Raw genomic sequence first — 20,661 nt, 5'->3', positions numbered from 1 at the left:
AAAGCAGACACTGAAATACTTTGTGGGGCCCTCTTACAGGGGCCCCTGCAGTGCCCATGCCATTGGCATGGGCACTGCAGGGGCCCCCAGGGGCCCCACGGCACCCCCTACCACCATCCTGTTCATGGCGGGTTTCCCGCCATGAACAGGATGGCGGTAGGGGGTGTCTGAATCCCCATGGCGGCGGAGCGCGCTCCGCCGCCATGGAGGATTCAATGGGGCATCGGTAAACCGGCGGGAGACCGCCGGTTTACCCTTTCTGACCGCGGCTGAACCGCTGCGGTCAGAATGCCCTTGGGAGCACCGCCAGCCTGTTGGCAGTGCTCCCGTGGTCGGTGACCCTGGCGGTCACCGGCCGCCAGTGTCAGAATGACCCCCTATGTCTTTTGGCTGGAGACCCAATCCCCCGTATGTTCCACGTTATGAAGTTATACTCTGCCATGTTGATGTGTCATAAGCATTGCCATTTCCCCATCCCACCCCGGTGGCCCAATCCCCCCCAGATCTTATTGCATGCCCTACACCATCACACCCCCGCACCACAGGTACTATCTGAACTTGTAAGAATAAAACCCAACTCCCCCTCCCCAGGGCGCCCCTCAAACAGTAGGTTGCCCAAAGAACTGTGCAACAGTGCAACATATTCAACAGTTTAGTGCTAGTTCTCGCCAGACTGGTGGATGGTCGAGAATCCGGTGGGGGGTGGCGTGCTCAGGGGGGCCCTAAGCTCATGTAACTCTCCTCACCTAGAGGCCAACTGTACCGATCAGTTATCCAAGTTCATCTACCGTCTGTGGAGTCACTTTCGGGGCACGCGCCAAGCTCCCCGAGCCCACCATGGAGGACCCCGCTGTGTCATCTGATTCACCTCCTGATCCCTCAGGAGGGGACGCCTCTCCGCTCTTGGAAGCCGCCGCCTCCAGGGCTGCTTTCTTTCCCAACTCCCTCTGTGCCTGTGTTGGTGCCGTGCAGTTGCAGTTCCTGTTCCGCCGCCTCCTCGGGCCCCTGCGGGGACTGCCCTCGTTCCTTCCTCATGCGCTGCCCTGGACGGCATCCGCGTGCTTCCAACCATTCCCACACCTCATCGGAGGATTGGAAGAATGTAGTCTTGTCCTCAAGAGCTACCCTCAGCCTCGCCGGGAAGAGGAGTGAGTACTGTATTCCCTCATCTCTGAGGGCCCTTTTAACCGCCAAGAACGAGGCACGTTTGGACTGGACTTCGAGTGTGAAATCCGGGAACAGCGTCACTTCCCCATTCGCCACCTTAAAAGGGTCTGCTTCTCTGGCCTGCTGCAGCAAGGTATCCCTGTAGTGAAGCAGTCTAGCAACCACCACTCGGGGTGGTCTACCCGGCGCCAGGGGCCTCGAGGGCACCCGGTGCGCCCGTTCCAATGCAAAGAAGGGGGTCAGCCTGTCCGGTGCCACGGCTGTGCGCAGCCACTCCTCAAGGAAATCCACCATATTCGAGCCCTCCGCTCCCTCCAGAAGTCCTACGACCCGTACATTGTTCCTACAGTTTCTCCCCTCAGAGTCTTCTGCTGTTTGTTCTAGCTGTGTTACTCTGTCTGTGAGGTTCATCACTGGGGCTGTTAGATCTTTTTGTGCCGCTGCTATTACAGTCAGGGCGGATTCCGTTTCCTTGACTCTGTCGGCTAGCTTCTGGTGATCCGCCCTCAAGAGGCCCACTTCGACTGCGACTTGATTAATGTCATGCTGCAACGCTGTTTTTGTGTCCTCAATTGCACTCAGGATTTTGTCCAGGGTATCCTGCACTTTAGATTGCGGTGGGTCCTGGGGCTCCCCACCACCGCATTCCACGGACGGGGTTCGATCCATGGTTTAACCCTTGTGCCTGTTCTTGGAAGACATCGGGGATATTTTGGGTCGCGTCCACAGGCTTACAGTGGGGGGCCTGCCAGCTGTTTCAACACCTCTCCAGTGCTTTTGGTGACCTCACCGTTCCCTCTTCCCTTCCGCATTTATGGGTTGTTCTCCCAAAGAGCGACTATACCATGCTCACCAGATCCCATCTCAAGTAGGATACGTGCCCAGGAGGGCCATGAAGCTCACACGAGGCTTATCTCTCCCGTCCTCCCAGGCCCGTCGGATGGTCCGTGCCACCGCTTCCCTGTCTCTGCAGGGCGAGAAGCTATGTTCAGCTGGGTCTACCTCTGGTGTTACTAGAGCCGCTCCGTTCCCTCCATCCATCTCCGCTCCCGGCAGTCGCCCGATTTCTCCATTCTGTGTTCCCCTGTGGGTTGCAGTGGCAGTCTTATGGTGGTTAGGGAGGGACTCGTCCTCCTTTGTATGGGCAGCGTTACTGCCTCCTTATATTCATTATTCACCTTTTGTTCACCTTTGTTTAATTTATTATTTACCTTATTTTTATTTTACCTCCTTTCTTTTCCACACATTCTACTTCAGGCCATGAATAGGGTTATTCCGTCTGCTCCAGTGTGGAGCTATTTCGAGTCTGTGTGCATTGTCCGAGTCATCGCTGTTTGCACCTTCGTCCGTATTGCAGTATGGCACAACGCCTTCAGTTTTCGCTTCTCCCGGGCTCCAGGACTCGACCTTCCTTTACCGGGCCTCGACAGCGTAGCACGCGTGGGTTCTTCCCTCCTCGTGGTGTGCTGCACATGCATCGCTACTGTCGCGCTGGTACTCTGACCTTACACCGGGACCCCTGCTGTCTGTCTTAGCGGGACCGGAGCACCTTCCCCTCGCGGTAGGCACACCCGATGATCAGTCGCACCGCGCCTGGGTGTGCACAGCAACTTTGGTCCACGGTCACAGGGTGGGGCACTAGGACACTGTTGCCTCGTTCCTGTTTCACCTCCAGTGAGCACTTCTGGGCGCTCAAGGCAGGCCCGCCGCTTCACACCGACAGCAGCGGCATCCACGTTAGGGCACGCCTTCAGTTTTCGCTCCTCCCGATCTCTTTGGCTCAGTCTTTCTTTACCAGTCCTCGGTTGCGCCGCGTGTGGGAATTCTTCTTAGTTTCCTCACCTCGTGGTGTGTTGCACTTGCATCGTTCAGATCGCACCGGACCTCCGACCACACTCTGGGTTCCCCACTGTTTATCTTAGCGGGGATGAAGCAACTTCCCCCCGTGGTTGGCACGCTTGGCGGTCAGTCGCACCTCACCCGGGCGCGCACAGTAACTTTGGTCCCCGGTCTCAAGGTGGGGCGCCAGGCCGCCGGCTCCTCGCACCTGTTCCACTTCCAGCGAGCACCCTCAGGCATTCAGGGCAGTGGTGACGTCCATGTCAAGGCGCAGCACCACGCCTTCAGGTTTTGCATCTCCCGATCTCCTGGGCTCAGTCTTTCTTTGTCGGACCTCGGCTGCGCCGTGTGTGGGACTTCTTCTTAGTTTCCTCACGTTGTGGTGAATTGCACTTGCAGCGTTCAGATCACACCGGACCCCCGATTACAGTCTGGGTTCACCACTGTTTATCTTAGCGGGGATGGAGCAGTTTGCCCCCATGGTTGGTACGCTCGGCGGTCAGTCGCACCCCGCCCGGGCACGCTCAGTAACGTTGGTCCCTGGTCTCAAGGTGGGGCGCCAGGCCGCCGGCTCCTCGCACCTGTTCCACTTCCAGCAAGCACCCTCGGGCGCTCAAGGCAGCGCGTCTGGTTCCTCGACTGGTCAGATGCTCCCCAACAGCAGCAGCAGCGTGGATGGCCCCTAGGTCGGGGTTATTTTTATCGGATAACTCATGGGCCCCTTCACAGCAAAAGGTTTATGCGGCCGCCATCTTCGGCTGCTCGGCCACGCCCCCACAAACCTAATGTTCTTAACCCTAAATCCATGCTCTCTATCATGGGATCTCTCAACCTTGTCCAGATGGTCAAATGTCCCACACATTCTGCCAGGCATATCTTAGATGCAATATCTGCCCTCAAGATCATATATTTTATGCAGTTATAGAAACATTCCAGTTTCAGCATACTGGGATACTACAACACTAGTTTGACAAACCTAATGTTCTAAATCATAAATTCATGCTATCTCTCAGCCGAGTCCAAATGGTCAGAGGGCCCACACATTCTGCCAGATATACCCTTGATGCAATATTTACCCCAAGGCCATATATATTTTATGGTAGTTGTTTAAATAAGAAATGTAGACCTCACGTGAGCTGCTGGTAGCAAAGTCAGTAATAACAGTCACTAAAAATGAAGCCTACATTGTTTCCTTCATGGATTGAAATAACAAGTTTGATTTAAACACTAAAATGGCAACAGACAGTGATGAGCAGGATTTAGGAGATACAAGAAACCAGGGCACAAGTCCACCATAAAAGAGAAGAAGATATAGGTACCTATGTGCAAGGTCAAGTTTATTAATAAAAAACACCTTCATTCTATAAAAGAACAAACTAAGCAATGCCCAATACATTTCTTTTTCTCACCACCATCTGAGCAGCCTAAGCAAAACACCTCAGAATGAAGGAGAATACTTGCTGCTGACAAGACTGGATTCAAGCTAGCCTGGCTTATGAGGGGTGAAACCCCGAAACCGGTCCCAGGATGCTTGTTTCCAGTCCAGGGAAGACCTGGCCTAGCAGTTCGGGCTGGACTGTTCCCATGGGGAACAGGGTCAAGACTGATTTGCATATGGCTGGGTCCAAACTGGAATGGCATGGGCAGCAAAAAAACGATGGATTTAGGCCCAGATCACTGTACTGGGGGTGAATGTTTGACAATGTTCAACATTCCGTCCATCACTTGTTGTTTTTGCTTTGTCGCCCTAAGTGGGAAGGGTATGCCCAGACGTGGGTCCCGTGCTTCCCATGCCACTGGATTCAAGCTAGCCTGGCTGATAAGGGGTGAAACCCCGAAACAGGTCCCAGGATGCTTGTTTCCAGTCCAGGGAAGACCTGGCCTAGCAGTTCGGGCTGGACTGTTCCCATGGTGAACAGGGTCAAGACTGATTTGCATATGGCTGGGTCCGAACTGGAATGGCATGGGCAGCAAAAAAACGATGGATTTAGGCCCAGATCACTGTACTGGGGGTGAATGTTTGACAATGTTCAACATTCCGTCCATCACTTGTTGTTTTTGCTGACAAGAACTGAGGCAGAGTCATTGAACAGATTACTTGGTCAGGGAGCTATACCTGCATCCAGTCCCTTAAAAGGAGTGCAGAGGATATGGCGAGTACTGAACAGCATAAGGCTTGTCTAAGGATTTACCTTTATAGAAGGTAGGGAGAATGGGGGTGCATTTGTAGACAAATGTGAAGACTAAGAGGATTCAAATACTAAAACACCACTCATAGCTAGAAACTTAGGGCCTAGTTTAGATATTGGCAAAGGGGTTACTCTGTCACAGCGGTGATGGATAGCCCGTCCGCCGAAATCAAAATCCCATTATATCCAATGGGATTTAGATTTAGGTAGACAAGATTTCCATCACCATTGTGATGGAGTAACCCGTCTGCCAAGTTCCAAATCAGGCCCTCAGGTAAGCCACCTGAAGAGCAGCATACGCTGCATTAAAATGAGAAAATGGAAGATGTTGTACCATTCTGACTCATAGGAGTAAACATAATGGTTCCAGGTATATACTTAAATCCTTCTTGCTTACATTTCTGTCAATCCAAGTCACTGAAGGTCCGACCACAAATATCAAAAGTCCTACTGCTAGTGTCAACTGTTCTAGAATACACAAAATAAAGGGTACCATCATGCCTTTTGAGAAGGTGAGGTAATAAAATCACATGAAGTACAGATAACCAAAGGGTGCGTTAGGGTGACGTCACTGCAATGTGTCCACATGGTGTTTCAACAACAATGTGGCACATACAAAAGGCATGAGGCTGCTGAATAATGTTGAAAATGCTACAATTGCTGCATGTGCAGCTTTATTCCTGCTCTGCATGCGCGAATTCAGAACAAACGCTATTGGTGCTGGTAGATGTATCATAGGCCCAGAGGTACAAAGGGCTTTTGCATTTCTTAACGGTCCAAATCGCAACTTTGGCCCATTAAGAAATGCAAAACAACCTTTTCCTATGCACAAAGGCCTTTAGAGAATCGCAAAATGTGATTTCTACAAGGTAGAAATTGCATTTTGCGATTCTCTAAATAGGAAATCGCAAAGAAGAATTTCCTATTTGCAATTTCTTGGCACATGTACAAAGCATTTTCTAAATGCAATGGAGCATTTAGGAACTGCAATTACCATTGACTTCAAGTCGATGATAGCCATGTGTAATTTTTTTTAAAACACCCCAAAATGTTTTTTTTTTTAATGTGCAATAAAGCACACACATACCCTTAGGGATCAGCACCGATTTTTTCAGGGTGCAGCAAGGGGGGCCTTAGACTGAACGTCACCCATTCTTTCACATTTCCTAATTTGTGATTTCCTATTAGGAAATTGCAACTAAGGAAATGCTAAACCATTCGTACATATATGTCTTTATGCCCATAGGAACAAATAGTTTGATATTACCTAAATTGCGGTTTCCTAATAACGATCACTGTGGGTTTTGCTGTTAGTGAGTCTCTATATTTGTATATACCCTTTTGCATTTCCTAAACAGCGATTTCTAAGAAGTCACTATTTAGCAAATGCAAAATAAGTATTTTGTACATCTGGCCCTTGGTGTCCTGATCTTCATGTAGTCACATCTGACATGTTGCTGCCATTCATATTCAGGCATATTTTATCCCACAAGCAGTAGAAAACAATAAACAAGATGCTCACCTGTCCAATGTTAGCGTACAACAAAACCAGATGGGTGCTGGACAGGTAGTACCTTTTACTGAATGGTCATATTAAAGACTTCCGCTGCACCTTTATGAAATGTGTTACATTATTTTACATGCTAGTCATCCAACGTCGGAGGTGTTGTAAACCCAACATCAAAGTATAGCAACAGGTTAACGCGGCGAAAATGCGTTTATTCCTTCCACTTTGTCGACATGAGGTGTCTATTCAGCCCTATTAAGAACTTTCCTGTGTTATATTGATGATGTTATCACCTCATCATGCCACCGTGTCTGATATTACAGGTGAAATAAAACTACTCAGAATGTACACTGATGGCCACAAGTTAGCACGTTAACGTGCATTTTGTAGAATGGGTGACTTAATGTGATAGTGTGTTTCTGAATACTAGTAAGCATCTTTGAATACCACCCTAATGAATTGAGTGTGGGTGTTTCTCTCTGATTCATTCAAAACAGAATATGAACATGTGTGTTGTTCATGAGTGCCTCACCAACATCTCAATGATAGTGCTAGGAACTAGATGTCTCTTTCTGTAAGGTCTTCCTTAACCTGATCTAGTAGTGGGTCTGATTTGCCTACACATTTGTGTTGCCATTAAATATAAAGGGGCATATTTATAAGTGGGGTTGCATCGCTCTTACACCATGGAATGTGGTGCATGCAGCACACAAGCCCAAAAAGCAATTTATGAAGCCACGCAAGGTCATTTTGTGTGGCCCTCAGTGGATTCATAAATCTGGAGTAAAGCAATACAGCGCCAATCTCAGGGCCATATTTATACTGTTTGACGCAAAACTGCGCTAACGCAGTTTTGCGTCAAAAAAATTTGCGAGCCCACAGGTCCCTTAACGCCTGCCCTGACCAGGTGCTAAAAAACGGCGCAAAAGCGGGCGTATGTCATTTTTTTTGACCCGCCCACTCCCGGGCGTGAATTTTGCCCGGGAGTGTAAATACGGCGCACATGCCTCGGAGTAAATTTTTTAGACGGGAACGCCTACCTTGCATATCATTAACGCAAAGTAGGTGTCCACGCTAAAAAATGACGCAAACTCCATGGACTTTGGCGCTAGACGCGTCTAACGCCAAAGTATAAATATGGAGTTAGTTTTGCGTCGGAATTGCGTCAAAAAAAACAACGCAATTCCGGCGCAAACAGGGTATAAATATGCCCCTCAGTGTTGCATTACTCTGCCCCAGGGAAGAGTTCCATGGGTGTTGTGTGGGAGTTACCACGCAAAATCCGTAGATGTTGACACACTCTCAGAATTACCATAAGTGGTAGGCCTAGGATAATGCCAAAATGCTACACTTGCCTACGTGAGGCGTAATGAGGAGGAATATATTCATTTCTCCTCATTTTTTCCTATTTCTAATGTGCTTCTGAATGCAGCACACATAGAGAAAGAAAAATGCCTCAGGGGATTGTTTTTGCACAGGAACAGGTACAATCCTCGTTACAATGCAGACACCCTTGAACCATGGTGCTGGGGTGCTTTGTTGGTGCTAGGCAGCCAAAGTATCACCAGCGCAGGGACAAAGGCAGGAATGCACCATAGGGCCATATTTATACTTTTTGACTTAAAACTGCGCTGATGCAGTTTTGCGTCAAAAGGTTTAACACCGGCTAACCCCATTTCTTTGCGCAACCCGGGCATCAAATTTATACTTTGAAGCTCAGTGGCGCAAACCACAGGTTAGAGTAATTTTTTTTTACTCAAACCATTGCACCAGGTCATAAAGAAAAACAACATTAATGCGGCGAAAATGCATTTTATCCTGTTTGCGACGTCGCAAACCAGATACGTGTCTTTTTTCGCTGCAATAGCATCAAAAAGCGGTGCAAACTCAGCAAAATGTGCAAAGGAGCCCCAAAATGGATCCCAGAAGCCATGAGAGACCCCAGGATGACTACAACTGACCAGGAACCAGCCAGGAAGACCCAGACAAGACCCAGGAGAGGGAGAAGAAGAAAAGAAAGTGCAGGTTCAGTGCAGACGATTAGGAAATACTGGTGAAAGAGGTGACGGAACACCAGCATCAACTTTTTGTCGCCTCAAAATTGCCAATTGGGAGGAGAGAGGCAATTTGGCAACAAATTGTCGACAAGATAAACAGTGTGGCAGAAATACGGAGAAAAGTCACTGACTGCAAGAAATGCTGGCATGACTGCAAGTACAGGACCAAGGAAAAGATGGCAAGGAAGGCAGCACTGCAGACTGGAGGTGGGAGAAAAATGCCTAAATGTTAACTGTAAGCAGGAGGGGACATACCTACTACACAGTGCATGTCAGCCATGATAATCAGGTAGTGGAAAGGGCAAAGGGGCACGGCATGGGTGCATGGGCTGTGCAGGGGAAACCTGGGGCACAGCACAGCACTACACCAACAACCTTTGCATGGGGGTGCTCTGCCATGCCAAGGCTGGTGGAAAAGCAAAAACAGTCCAGGAGGGTAGGGTACAACGTAAAACTGGCCTGCTGTCACACGACAGCTGGTATAGTCGCTACATGAACTAGGGCTCAATTTCCAGTCTCAGGCCATTTCTGCAAGTGGTATTTACCACTGACAACAGTTGCCACTACCACCTGTGCTGTGTGTGCAGGTCAAGTAGCCAATGGCAGTTACGTTCCCATGGATCAAACACACCCTAAATAGAGGGTTCAGGATGGCGATGTTATCAATTCCCTGTAACTCCCTGTAACTCCTAACAAAGTGCAAATCATGTCAAATGCTCATGTCTATGGGCACAATAACCATCAGGTATTGTAATTAATATTATGAAGTACACAGTAGTAATGTCATACCCTTGTTGCACATTTCAAGGTCTACCCTGTGCCTGTGTTACAACAGCTGCAATGCCACCTTGCAACATCCCAACTGTCATACTGCTAAGACAACAGCATTGAGGGGGAGGACATATGTGTCTAGCTAGTTAAACACACCTGCACAGTCATAAGAGGAAATGGAACACTGCCAGGACCATCAGTGCAATCCAATGAAGCACACATTCCCCAATCTCAGCATTACACACTACCAATGTATATGCTAGGTCTCAGGAACATATAGGTGGATGTGAAATATTAGAGACTGGGTCAGTTCCAGATTGTTAAGTGTGGTGCAAGTGCCATCAGAACACCCACAGCCAGTGCAAGGCCTCACCATGATAATGGAAGTAGACGGAGGGTTGAGTAGGACAAGAAGGTAGCAACATGCACTTTGGACAGAACCTACACCTAGAGGATGTGACACAGGCAATTCCCCAAACTGCCCACACTACATGTGACATGCAGGTGGGGCATAGGTCTGTGAGAATGCTAATATTAATGACAGGAACAATGAACAGGAACCAAGATTACAATGTTCCACTAATAGGAAGTCAATAACGACACATTACAAATGCCACAACACAGACACACTAATTGTACAATATCTCATTGCAGAGGACGATGGCTCTCCTGGGGATATGCCTGTCCTGGACTTCCCTGATGACATGGATGACGAGCTGACAAACATTAGCCAGCAGACCCTCCAAGATGTCCTTGGAACCCTCCAGACCCCACCATCAGTCACAAGGAGGAGCACAGAAGAAGCAGCCATCACAGAGGACCCACCCAACACCCCAATAGTACGACCTGCCAGCTTCAACCCAGCTGAGGACTCTGTGGACACTGGTACCACCTTTGAGAGGATTGTAGTTGGAGTACAGCGGGAGCTGGCCAAAGAGGTGCGGGTGGGGATGCAAAATATGGCAGCCAGCCTTGAGGTGATACATACGTGCATGATGTCATCTGTAGAACAGGCAGCAACCATGCAAGCGCTAACATCCATCCTGCAAGAACTAAAACAAAGTGTAAGGAAATTCACCATAGCAGTAAGGGAGTTGCCACAACAACTGGCATCCCAAACCTCTCACTGCGTGCACAAATGCAATCATGACTCCCTCAGGGCCAACCTGGCTGCCTACCACAGTGATGTAGCTGCTATACTCAAGAACCAGCAGCTCCTCCTTGCTTCAGTAATGCCCTTAATAGCCCCACAGTTGGCAGCTACCAGGAATTCTGACTCCACATCTTCAAACACTGAAATGTGTGTTGCCCCATCAAACCCACCACTACCAAGGGCAGAAGAGATGACACACACATCAGGAGATGAAGACGTGTAACAGATCACCTTCACCTGTAGGAGTACCCGGTAGCACCAGTCCATGCCACATGGGCACTGTTATCCTAGGTCCTGTGCTTGTTAACATGCTAGTATTGCTACAGTTGGTCACATGCACTGTTCTCCAGCACATTATTTACCTTGGCACTATGCTCTGTGATTGTCTCTCACTACCTCATTGGCAATTCATGTTCCTCTGCACTGTATGACACTTCACCCCAGCATGTCCAATGACATGTCCCATTGCACTTGTGTTGCATCACAATAGAAGGTGTCACACTAATGGACTCACAATCCTGGACTATGTAATTATTGCACTACATCACTTTAAAATAAATAGCACTTACACAACCCTTTTGTCTCTGTGTAATGTGACACATAAACTGTGTAGGAGAATAGTGATGTATGTCACATTGCATTGGCCATAGAATGTCAATAAAACTGCGTTGAAAGATTGTGGGCTGATAACTATGCACTGGGGTCTGGATTGTATCATCACCTGTGCTTCCTGAGGCTTAATTCTGAAGTAAATTGAAAACAAACAGTATAATGCTGTGTTGGACAGAAAAAGTCAGCTTCAAGGTCTGTATAAGCTGAAAATCAATGTGGCCAACATTCCCTTCAAGACAATCTTTATGTATGTGACATCTGACTATATACTTTCATCACACCACACACACACACCATACAGCAGGAATGGATGTGTACGAGTGTATGGACAAATATGTAACCTGGTAGTACAATGTAAGAAATGATAGGTGTGATTTATGTATACAATACTACATAAGATTATAACATCACTCAGCATATCAGGGTTCACATGAACATCAGGCTGCAGGCAGACGTACCACAGTGCCCAAGATTCCAAATCAGGACTCAAACGATGACAGATTTAAAAACAAATCCAAACTTCACAACACATTGGGAACATAGTAACCTTGAGTGGTGGGTGCAATGGATGGCAGATACATAGAGAAGTAGCTTTGGTGTAGCTGCCACTGTGACTGCACATTAGGAATTGTGAATAACCATATCAATAATGGGATTCGGATGCAGGATGGAACACAACTGCAAATACTAAATTGACACTGTTTACCCATGCCAAGGCCCTGATCCCCAAGCATATGACACATACTGTAAAGGAGTACCTAAAACTTTATTTAACAGTAATAAAGGATACTAAAACTAGGGGAAACATCTTAACTAACCTAACCTATCCTAACTACACATTACCCACAACTGGCCCTAACTACCCTAATCCAAACTTATCACATTTAACTAAAAACTTTAAACGTCAACCCCCCACCCCTCTTATATGATGGGACACATTTAGGACAACATATACTAACCTAAACACATACTATCCTATCCTAAACAAATTTATATTTTGGTTTTTTTATTTTTATATTTTTATATTTTTTTTCTTTTTTTCTTTTTATACACATAACCCCCAACATCATCCCCCACCCAACCACCCACAAAAAAAACACATGTAATAATTTAACCCCCTCCACCCCCAACCCACTTATACTAACTAAACTAACAGCCTACTCTAACCTAACACTAAGGGGGTCATTCTGACCTCGGCGGTAAAAGGCCCTTACCGCCGGTCAGAAGTCCGCCATACTACCGCCGCGGTCGACCGCCACGGTCATTCTGACCACCAACTGTGAAACCGCCAAAAATCCGACATCCAAGGAAGGCCGCCACATCAGCGGGCCGCGGAAAACTGGAGATGACCAGACCTCCACCGTCACACCAACACAAACACGCCCATGCCATTCTGACCCACGAATCCACGCGGCGGTCTTTCAACCGCGGTATTCCATTGGCGGTACACACCGCCGCGCTCAAAATACACACACAGCTCCTAAACACTGCCACTTTGGACAATTTGAAATACGCACACCTGACACACATACAAACAACGCTCCCACACATCCAATCAACTATAAAACACACACCCACATCACCCACAAACCCCCACTAGTTGGAAATCAGAGCGAAGGCGAGAGCGAGAGCGAGAGATAGCGATAGCGAGCACAGCATTAGAAAATCCTAACACACACAGGAACACAACTTCATCACCCACACCACATCTACGCACACATCACCACATATCACCACGCACATCACCACAAACACCACCCCACACCTCATCCACACCACCCCATGGCACCCCAAAGACACCCAAGGTTTTCGGACCAAGAACTCCGGGTCATGGTTGAGGAAATCATGAGGGTTGAGCCCCAGCTCTTCGGCACACAGGTGCAGCACACCACCATAGCAAGGAAGGCTGAACTATGGCAAAGGATCATAGACAGGGTCAACGCTGTGGGACAGCATCCCAGAAATCGGGAAGATATAAGAAAGCGATGGAACGACCTACGGGGGAAGGTGCGCTCGATGATCTCCAGGCACAACATCGCTGTGCAGAAGACTGGCGGCGGACCCCCACCCACCCCACCCCAATTCACAGCATGGGAGCAAGAGGTGGTAAACATCCTGCATCCTGATGGCCTCGCTGGAGTACAAGGAGGAATGGACTCTGGTAAGTAGAATCTCAACCACTTCACCCCCCCCCAAACACCAGCATGCCAACCCCCCCCTCACCCCCAATCTCACCCCCCAGCACATAACCTCCCTGCCAATGTCTCACCAGCACAACCCACCCTAAACAACACCAACCCCTGAATGCCAACACAAACCATAGACAGCCACCACCAAAGCATGACCATTGCACATACCCATACACCCCCCCCCCAAACCCTCACAACACCTCCCACAAGGGAATGCCAGCACTGGGGGACAAGGGCACCCAAAATGCACGCCATGGCACACACAGAAACAATAACCATACTCCTTTACCCCTGCAGGGCCCGAACGACAACACACCGCCACGGAGGGTCCAGAGATGTCCATCCCACCCCCAGAACAGGCCCCCAGCGAGGACAGCAGCTCTGTCGACCTAGAACCTGACGACCAGCCCGGACCATCGGGGACCTCTGGACAGTCGGTTCCCCACACACAGGCCACAGCAGACCCAAACCCCCCTGGGAACACCAGCACAGCTCCCACCCAGCGGGCCCATGCCTCTGTCCCGCGGACGCGTCAATCAGCGGTGTGTCCGCCACTACAGGGCACCCAGGCTGACCCAACACCCCAACAACAACAGGGACCTGGGGGCAGTGGTAGTGGGCACACCGTCCAGGTGACAGAGGCCCGGGGAAACAGGGCAACTGGGAGGCTGCTGTGCGACAGGGGGGGGAGGACAGGCCCAGGGAACCGACTCTCCAAGAGGCCCTCACCACCATCATGGGAGCGTATCATCACTCCCAGGAGACGATGGCGACGGTACTGGCCAGGTTCACCGAGATCCAGGCACAGCGGGAGGAACGGAACATGGGGTTCAGCAATGAACTCCGGGCCATCGCTACCGCAATGGGGACCATAGTCCAGGCCCTAAACCGCATTGAAACCACATTGTGGGACCATGTGGCACCGCAAAGGGCCCCTGTCACTAGCCAGCAACAGCCTACCACCTCCGCCGGCGCTAGTGGTCAGGAGGCCCCCACAGAACGACGGGCCACCAGAACCCCACCTCCTGCTGAAGAACAACCACCCCGCAAGAGGAACCTGAGATCTCAAAGAAAGACAGAGTAGGATGCCAGGACCCCCGCCAGTCTAATATACCCCCGGATGTCATTCCACTGTCCCACAGTGTCACCCTGTCCAACCTTGAACTGCCCCTGCTCCATCCTTCCACTGCCATATGAACAATGCACCTGTGCGACCGACAACTGGACTCTGCCATGGACATAACTCCACCCTCACCCTTCACCGTTTAATATCATGTACCAAAATATAGCACTAAAAATAAATCACTCATTGCACATAAATCCTTCTGGAGTCAGCCTGTATTATTTACAAATGTATAACACATTACTTATCAATAATGTTCTGTTATATATGTGTGGAAAACATACCGATGTCAATAAGCATTAGTCCATGGGCTAACCAGGCAGAAGTCATGCAGTGGGTCATACAGCACTGAAAAGGGAAGGGAAAAGTCAACTTCAGGTTAAAAGAACTGGGGGGCAATACACAAAGTAAAGATGCAGGGGGCATTCACTAAATGGTAAATGGCGTGGGAGATTCCTACCTGTGTGCTATTGAAAATACTGTAGGATAACTCTGTCCCTGTTGTCTGGGTCGTCCTCTTCGTCTTCCTCCTCTTCACTCTCCGCAGGCTCCACAGCTGCTTCAACACCACCATCTGGACCATCCTCCTGCAGGAAGGGCACCTGACGTCGCAATGCCAGATTGTGAAGCATACAGCAGGCCACGATGATCTGGCACACCTTCTTTGGTGAGTACATCAGGGATCCCCCTGTCATATGTAGGCACCTAAACCTGGCCTTCAGGAGGCCAAAGGTTCTTTCAATGACCCTCCTAGTTCGCCCATGTGCCTCATTGTACCGTTTCTCTGCCCTGGTCCGGGGATTCCTCACTGGGGTCAATAGCCAAGGCAGGTTGGGGTAACCAGAGTCACCAATTAGCCACACAAGTTGTCTCTGTAGCTGTTCCATCACATAAGGGATGCTGCTATTTCGCATCACATATGCGTCATGCACTGACCCAGGGAACATGGCATTCACATGGGAGATGTACTGGTCAGCCAAACAGACCACCTGGACGTTCATCGAATGGTAACTTTTCCTGTTTCTGTACACCTGCTCATCGTCTTTTGGGGGTACTAAAGCCACATGGGTCCCATCAATGGCACCAATTATGTTGGGGATATGTCCAAGGACATAAAAATCACCCTTCACAGTGGCCAAATCAACCTCCTCAGGGAATACAATGTAGCGCCGCATGTGTTTCATCAGGGCAGACAACACTCTAGACAAGATTTTTGAAAACATAGGCTGAGACATTCCAGATGACATGGCCACTGTTGTCTGGAATGAGCCACTTGCCAAAAAATGGAGGACTGACAGAACCTGCACTAGAGGGGGAATTCCTGTGGGTTGGCGGATGGGGGACATCAGGGCTGGCTCCAGCTGGGTACACAGTTCATGTATAGTGGCTCGGTCAAGCCGGTATCGTAGTATGATGTGGCGTTCTTCCATTGTCGACAGGTCCACCAGCGGGCGGTACACGCGAGGATTCATCCTTCTCCTCGCAAGTCCCAGCGGACGGTGCCTAGGAAGGACAACGTGGAGCACAGAGTCAAGCAAGTCACAGGTACGTTCACCACTGCATGCACAGTACACAATAAGGTATGGATGGCTATGTTTGGATGTGTGGCAATGCAAGGCCTAGGCCTGTGTGACGCAGTTGAAATTAAGCCATGTGGGCCCTTGAAATGGCGGCTGCCTGACCGGTGAAGTGGGACAATGGGATGTGAGGTCAATGCGCTGGCGTGGCACACCGTGGCGGTAGGCGGTCGAAGACCGCTATACGAACCCGCATTGGTTAACATTGAACCCTATGGGATTCAGGAGCCAATGACGATGTGCGCCGGCGGTCGCGGTACGCACCGCCGCGGCCGTGACCGCCATTTTCTATCTGCCTAATCACTCGATACCTGATCATCCACAGGAGAGGACCTATACTGCAAGTGCTGCTGTGACCTCGGTCTGGAAGTGACAATGGCTGCTGCGACTGGGGAAAGGGCCCCTGCCTTCACGTCTGAAGAGTTGGAGAAACTAGTGGATGGGGTCCTCCCCCAGTATGCGCTACTCTACGGTCCTCCAGACCAACAGGTGAGTACACTGAGCGCACATTGAATGGGTTATGGCTGTGTGGAGTGGGGTGGATGTAAGTTGTTGGGGTGGGGCGAAAATGAGGACTGCAACGCACGACAGATGAGAGAATGGGCCACATGGCAAGGTTGGGGAGGGGGGGGCATGTACTCCAAACATGCCGAAAATGCACGTTTTCTCTTTCCCACCCTGTACATGTCTAACAGGTGAGCGCCCATCAGAAAATCGACATTTGGCGTGCCATCGCCAAGGAAGTCCGGGCCCTGGGGGTCTACACCAGACGGGGCACCCACTGCCGCAAGAGGTGGGAGGACATCCGCCGCGGAACCCGAAAGACCGCCGAGTCACTGCTGGGGATGGCCTCCCGACCTAGGAGGGGTGCCAGTCGTACCCTGACCCCCCTGATGTCCCGGATCCTGGCGGTGGCCTACCCTGATTTGGATGGGCGCTTGAGGACATCACAGCAGACACAAGGGGGTGAGTACCTGCACATTCTGCTATCCTTAAGCGCAGTTGAGGCGTCTGGGTGGGGGAGGAGGGCCGTGGGTGACACTAGGCCAGGGCGCTTTCTGTAGTGTAGTCCCCTCCCTTAGACATGGCCCTGTGCCCCCGCCCCCCACCTCTGTAGGGTGCCAAGTACAGCTATCCATGGTCCTGCATCACCCATGTGCGCGTCTGTTGTCCCTAGACCTGTTGGCCTAGTCAGAAGTACTGAGTAGTGTACCACAATTTCGTGGCTTAGTGCATGAGGCACCTGTGTCTGTCCTCTCCGCCAACGGTATTGACAAGGCATACACTCAACTTTGTATTATTTCTCCCCCCACCCTTATTATTTGTCTTCTTGTGCATCAGCATCATCAGGCGGAGGAGAATTGGCGTCGGAGCACGAGGGAGCTGCAAGTCACAATGCCCCGGTGGGCACTGCAACAGACACCGAGGGCACCAGTGATCCGGAGGGCGAGGGGAGCACCACAACGGGGACCGGTGAAGACACCAGCGACACGGACACGTCCTCGTTTGGGAGCTCCCTAGCGGGGGCGGCAACATCCGGGCCCCCCGCCTCCACAGGTACAGCCGCCACCCAGCGCTCCAGCTCCGCCCTCCTAGCAGCCCCTCAGCCTTCGCTCCATGCCCGCTCGCCCAAGAAGGTGGGTGTCTCCTTCGCCCCAGGCACCTCAGCCCCTGCCCCAGTTACCCCTGCTGCCCTCAGTGCGGAGCTCATTGACCTCGTGAGGACGCTCATTGTTGGGCAGACTACCCTTTTGAATGCCATCCAGGGGGTGAAAAGGGAGGTGCATCGGAGCAATGCCTACCTGGAGGGCATTCATTTGGGTCAGGCTGCCCATCAACGATCGTTCACTGCTCTGGCCTCAGCACTGACGGCAGCCATTGTCCCTGTCTCCAGCCTCCCTCTTCTAACTGCCTCCACCCTTTCTCTGTCTCCTGTGCCTCAGCCTATCCCATCCACACCATCAGACCAGCCTGCACACACCTCAACACCCAAGGCCAGATCATCCAGACACAAGCACCACAGGACACACAAGCATTCACCCCAGCAACACCCAGATGCAGACATTCCAACAGTCACTACCACCTCTGTGTCCCCCTCCTCCTCGTCTCCCTCCTCCCTCCCTGTGACGTCTACACTCACACCTCCATGCACACCACCATCAGCCAGTGCTTCCATCACCAGCACACCCTCCACTACAGTCCTCACACGTGCAGTCACCACCCCCACTGCCATCTACACGTCCCCTGTGTCCTCTCCCACTGTGTCTGTCACCCCCTCTTCCAAGACACATAAACGCAGGCAGACACCCAAACAACAGCCAACCACCTCACGACAGCCTACGCCTCAGTCACCTGCACCCAAAGACAGCACACCTGACTCTCCTAAAACCACATCCTGTTCCTCCACTTCCATCACCACTACTCCTACCCTTTACCTTGGTCCTAAGAAATGTTACCTCTCTAATCTTAACCTCTTTCCCTCCCCTGACCCACCCCCTCCATCGGTTAAGAGTCCCAAGAGCACCTCAGCCACCACCAGCCCAGCTTCGAGGGTCCCAGTGGTGCATGGCTTCTGGATTCCACCCTTTGGCGGCAGTGACACTTCACTGAGCAGCAAGGGGACATCCAGCCCACCCCCAGGCAAGAGGACACGTAAAGTGAAGGGCCGCCGTGAGAGGACTGAGACGGCTGCCCCCAAGGAGCCAACAACGGCCACTTCACCTGCCACAACAGCCAGGGGAGGCAAGGGCCCGAGAACCCCATCTAAGGAGCGAAAGGGCAGCAGGGCGGAGAGGTCATCCATCAGGAGCGCGGAGCTGGAGGGCCCCGCAAGCCCCATCCCGCCTGCAAGGGACGACAGCAAAGGGCCCAGGACTCCGTCCCCGAAGGGGCCTGCCACTGCACATTCGGAGGGCGAGTGATCAGGGTGTCCAGCCCAGGTCTGGCTCCCTAGACTTCCTGGAAGAGGACCGCTGAAGAGGGCCCCGCCGTGCAGAAGAGCACCGCTGAAGAGGGCCCCGCCGTGAAGACAGGCACCGCTGAAGAGGGCCCCGCCGTGCAGAAGAGCACCGCTGAAGAGGGCCCCGCCGTGAAGACAGGCACCGCTGAAGAGGGCCCCGCCGTGCAGAAGAGCACCGCTGAACAGGGCACCGCCGTGAAGACAGGCACCGCTGAACAGGGCCCCGCCGTGCAGAAGAGCACCGCTGATCAGGGCCCCGCCGTGAAGACAGGCACCGCTGAAGAGGGCCCCGCCGTCTCAAGCACCCCTCCGCTGGGCCCCGCCGTCTCAAGCACCGCTCCGCTGGGCCCCCCCTGTCAAGCACCGCTCCGCTGGGCCCTTCCTGTCAAGCACCGCTCCGCTGGGCCCTTCCTGTCAAGCACCGCTCCACTGGGCCCTTCCTGTCAAGCACTGCTCTGCTGGGCCCTTCATCTCAAGCACCGCTCCGCTGGGCCCCTCCTGTCAAGCACCGCTCCGCTGGGCCCTTCCTGTCAAGCACCGCTCCGCTGGGCCCCTCCTGTCAAGCACCGCTCCGCTGGGCCCTTCCTGTCAAGCACTGCTCTGCTGGGCCCTTCATCTCAAGCACCGCTCCGCTGGGCCCCGCCGTCTCAAGCACCGCTCCGCTGGGCCCCGCCGTCTCAAGCACCGCTCCGCTGGGCCCCGCCGTCTCAAGCACCGCTCTGCTGGGCCCCTCCTGTCAAGCACCGCTCCGCTGGGCCCTTCCTGTCAAGCACCGCTCCGCTGGGCCCCGCCGTCTCAAGCACCGCTCCGCTGGGCCCCACCGTCTCAAGCACCGCTTCGCTGGGCCCCGCCATCTCAAGCACCGCTCCGCTGGGCCCCGCCGTCTCAAGCACTGCTCCGCTGGGCCCCGCCGTCTCAAGCACCGCTCCGCTGGGCCCCGCCGTCTCAAGCACCGCTCCGCTGGGCCCCTCCTGTCAAGCACCGCTCCGCTGGGCCCTTCCTGTCAAGCACCGCTCCGCTGGGCCCCGCCGTCTCAAGCACCGCTCCGCTGGGCCCCGCCGTCTCAAGCACCGCTCCGCTGGGCCCCGCCTTCTCAAGCACCGCTCCGCTGGGCCCTTCCTGTCAAGCACTGCTCTGCTGGGCCCTTCATCTCAAGCACCGCTCCGCTGGGCCCCGCCGTCTCAAGCACCGCTCCGCTGGGCCCCGCCGTCTCAAGCACCGCTCCGCTGGGCCCCTCCGTCTCAAGCACCGCTCCGCTGGGCCCTTCCTGTCAAGCACCGCTCCGCTGGGCCCCGCCGTCTCAAGCACCGCTCCACTGGGCCCCGCTGTCTCAAGCACCGCTCCGCTGGGCCCCGCCGTCTCAAGCACCGCTCCGCTGGGCCCCTCCTGTCAAGCACCGCTCCGCTGGGCCCTTCATCTCAAGCACCGCTCCGCTGGGCCCTTCATCTCAAGCACCGCTCCGCTGGGCCCCACCGTCTCAAGCACCGCTCCGCTGGGCCCCGCCGTCTCAAGCACCGC

Source organism: Pleurodeles waltl, chromosome 1_2 (genome assembly GCF_031143425.1).
Source record: "Pleurodeles waltl isolate 20211129_DDA chromosome 1_2, aPleWal1.hap1.20221129, whole genome shotgun sequence".
In the NCBI taxonomy this organism is placed as follows: Eukaryota; Metazoa; Chordata; class Amphibia; order Caudata; family Salamandridae; genus Pleurodeles; species Pleurodeles waltl.
The sequence above is the reverse complement of the archived record's forward strand: the minus strand, read 5'-3'. Positions refer to the sequence as shown.